The following is a 3969-nucleotide window of genomic DNA, read 5'->3' as shown; positions in this document are numbered from 1 at the left end:
TATAGCACAGGGAACTATATTCAATATCTTGTAATAAACTATAATAGAAAAGAAAAAAAAAGAATTTCTGGATGTGCTTGGGGGAGGGTGAGCAGGGGCTTTCCCAAGAGTCTGTTACAAGTCAGGGCCCCAGGGGAACTCTTCCCCATGGCTTGTGGGGAGCTGACCACTTCCCCCCTGGGCCCAGCCAGCTTCCTCCAAGTTCTACGGCTGGGCCAGTACCCATCAGGCCATCAGTGGCCATGACGGTGATGTTTATTGGTCAACTCGATGTGGTGCTGGCCCCAGGCCTGAAGCCTCACAGCACAGACACAAGAAACCCCAAAGTAAAATCTGCGAGGTGTGGGAAATTCAAGTATTTCCTCGGGGCCTCGCCTGCCTGGTCTCTGGAGGTTTCTGCCTGTCTGTTGCTCTTTGTCTAAGCCTCTCTGTCTTTTTCTCACACCTCTTTCTACTTGTCTCTAACGTGCTTTCCCTCTCCTGTTTCTCTGACGCTTTTCTCCTGCCTCTTCCTCTCTGCATCTCATGCTCTCCAATCTTCAGTCACCCTCTGTCTCTGGTTCTCGCCTCTGCCTCTTTTTCTCTTTCTCTCCCAACCCCCTCTGCCTCCCTTCCCCTTTGCCCTGTCCCTCCTCTTCTCGATGCCTGCCTTCCTCTCTCTCCCCTTCTCCTCTTCCTCCCTCCTTCCTCCCCCATCCCTGCCCCCTCTCCCCAGGAGCTCCTGTGCAGAGACCCAGCCGGCCTCTCTGAGAGACAAGGGTCCCCAGGGGCCCAGCAGGAAACGCAGTTTCCCCTCTGACCCTGTCAGCTGGCCTGGGGGGATGCAGCATGCCTCCCACCCGCTCCACTCAGGCAGCCTGTGCAGGCTCCCGGGGCTCAGGAGGGAGGATCTCACTTTTGCGGGGCTCTGAGGACAGCCTTTCCCAGGAGGGTGGAGAGCAGGGAGCTGGGCTGGGGCCGGGGGAGGAGGGGAGGAGAACCCCAAGTTCACTGAGCACCTCCTGGGTGTTGGCACTGCATCAGGGCCTGGGGGCGGGGGGAGCGTCAATGGCTACAGTCCCTTTCCAGGAAGACAGAAGGACCCATGAGGGCGAGGAACTGGGGGGCGGGGTGGCACGAACCAAAGCCTGGGGGCAAAGAGCGGCCTCTGCAGAGCTGGGGCTTCCGGGCCAGCCAGGGGAGAAGAACCACCCGCACGGATTTGCACCGCTCTCAATATACTTTTACATCCGCTGGATGACCGTTAGGAGAGGCGGTGTGGTGTGTTAGAAAACGTCCAGGGGTCAGAGTCAGAGGTCTGGCTTCCGATTCAATTTCCACCTTGCTGCGTGCATGACCTTGGACATGTCCCATGACCTCTCCCAGCCTGTTTCTTCATGTATGAAGTAGGTGCAAAAGACCTGCTCACTGCAGTGTTACAGAGTAGATGGGGGCATTAAAGGAGGGGTTATTGGAGAGAGCTCAGAGCCCTGACCCTTGAACCTCGGCCCCCTAGCCACCTCTTCTTTGCCTCCTGGGTACCCTCTGTCCAACTGTGGTGACAGGGGCGTGAAATCCCTGCAAAATGTCAAGTTTGTATTTAGTGTCTTTTATAGGCTCTGCTCTGCACCTGCCCCCCTCCCTGATCTCCTAGTTTCATAGAGATCTTTTTTAAAAATTTATTTTATTGAAGTACAGTGATTTACAATGTTGTGTTAATTTCTGCTGTACAGCAAAGTGACTGTTTTATATAGGTAGATATTCATACATATATTCTTTTTCATACTCTTTTCCATTATGGTTTATCACAGGATAGTGAACACAGTTCCCTGTGCTGTAGTAGGACCTTGTTCTTTATCCATTCTCTGTATAACAGTTTGCATCTGCTAATCCCAACCTCCCACTCCATCCCTCCCCCACCCCACCTCCCCCTCCCCTCGACAACCACAAGTCTGTTCTCATAGAGATCTTTTGTAGAGGAGTGGTCCCAGCACAACCAGCATCAGAACCACCCGGGAACTTGTTAGGGCACTTAGTTAGTTAGTTAGTTAGTTCGTTAGTTAGTTAGGCCCCTCCCCAGACTAACTAAAGCAGAAACTCTGGGGTGGGGACCCTAGGTTCTAAGGAGCCCTCCAGGGGCTTCCAATGTTCGGTCAATTTGAGAACCCTGGGATGGAGCATCTTCTCGAAGACCCCCACCTGCAAGGTAGATACGGTAATAGTATCCCCGTGGCACAGGTGAGGTTGTGAGGCTCAGGGAGGTGACTGGCTCACCTAAGGCCACGCAGGTAAGAGGTGGTAGAGCTCAGGTTGGAACCCGAGAAAAGTCAGTGCTCTTTCCACATCGCCCTGCACCTCCACCCCTGGACACTTCCCTTCACAGTGCCACCTGGACACAGGGCCCAGGGCCCAGGTGCTTCTGGGGAAGCTCCACCCAGTGACTCCCAGGGCACAGCCCTGCCCAGGGACCTCTCCCTCTTCACCTGCCATGTGTCATTTGGGGCAAGCCCTGCAATTGGCTCCAGTCTCAGGGTCTGATAACTAATTTACAATCAAGTAGAAATGGCTGATAACGCCTTCAGGGGTGCCTGCTGCTTTTTAGGGGCTGTTCATGGTAACCAGGAAGAAAGAGAGCTCATGGCAGGGTTCCAGGCTCCTTGTGAGGAACGTGTGTATGTTTTGGTGGGAGGGCTGTGGACCTCTGAGCACAGGCAAAATGGTGTCATGGAAACAGCACAGGCCCTGCCACAGCTGGGTCATCCCTGCCTAGGAGCCTGGGGCAAGCCACTTCATTTCCCTAAACCTTCATTTGCTTACCTGTAAACAGGCAGGATTCCTATCTGGTTCCCTTAGGAGGGTCCATGAGCTAGCCTTTATCAGGTGGCCCTCCCCTCCCCGGATTGCCCTGGCAGGCTGCTGTAAGCAGAGCCCAACCAGGGCAGAGTCACCCCAGGTTATAAAGTAGGCAGGTCCCTTCCTGGGACAGCATTTAGTGCTACCCATCTGTGCCACCTGCCAAAGGACTGCCCAGGGTCTCAGTGCCTGGCAATCCCTGCCTCTGGAAGCCTTCCCTGATGCAGGCCTGAGCTCCCAGCCCGATGGGAAGCAGTGGGGCTGTGTAGAGAGCCCTGGGCTGGGAGTCAGGGGCCCATGGTCTGGTCCGGGCTTTGCTGCCAACTCTCTGTGTGACCTGGACAATTCCCTGTCCCTCTCTGGGCCTGAAACCTCACCTGAAAAATGGCAGTAAGATGTAAGTGATGGGGAATGAGTACGATAGTTACACAGGTAGTTGTAGAAGTCCTAGTAGGGGATTATAGATAGAGAGGGAAACCTAGAGAACTTTGGGAGACCACTGGAAGTTAATGATCACTCAAGAAAGCTATGGGAATATCGTGGAAAGAACCAGGCTTGCTTAACTGTAAAGCCATAAATAAAAGCACAAGATATGCCCCAGGTCATTAAGTGAAAGAAAAAAATGAGGCCTGCCTTCCTCTGGTTCAGAGTTCCTGGTCCCTCAGAGTTCAGCAAGATAATGATCCTTAGGACCAAGAACAGGAATTTAAGGGATAGGTGACATTCCAAAGTAGGAGATCCTCATTAAATGGAAACCTGAGATGATTCAACATATTTTAGTATATGTTATCACCCTTCTGCTGATTTGAATAAGCACTATGACAGTCCTAGTTTGACCTTATAGGGTCAAACATTCTCCTGCCCTACACAAAAGGGAGCTAGTGATGTAAGCCTGAGGTCTACTAGAAGAATGAGGAAGAAGGCAGTCTTCTCCCCCTCTCCCTCTTTCCTTTGATTATAAAAATGTAGCCCGCTTAGTTCATGGGGCAGAGCCGCCTTGCCTGCCCCCTTGCCTCTCTCACAAGCGTCCTATATTAATAAACTTACTTCTTGCCGGTCACTTTGACTCTCGCTGAATTCCTTCTGCACTGAGACACAAAGAACCTGAGCCTCAGTAAGTCCAGAAAGCAGGAGAGT

The sequence above is a fragment of the Balaenoptera borealis genome (genome assembly GCF_965194805.1).
Source record: "Balaenoptera borealis genome assembly, chromosome: 13".
Lineage (NCBI taxonomy): Eukaryota > Metazoa > Chordata > Mammalia > Artiodactyla > Balaenopteridae > Balaenoptera > Balaenoptera borealis.
Note: the sequence above shows the minus strand (reverse complement) of the source record.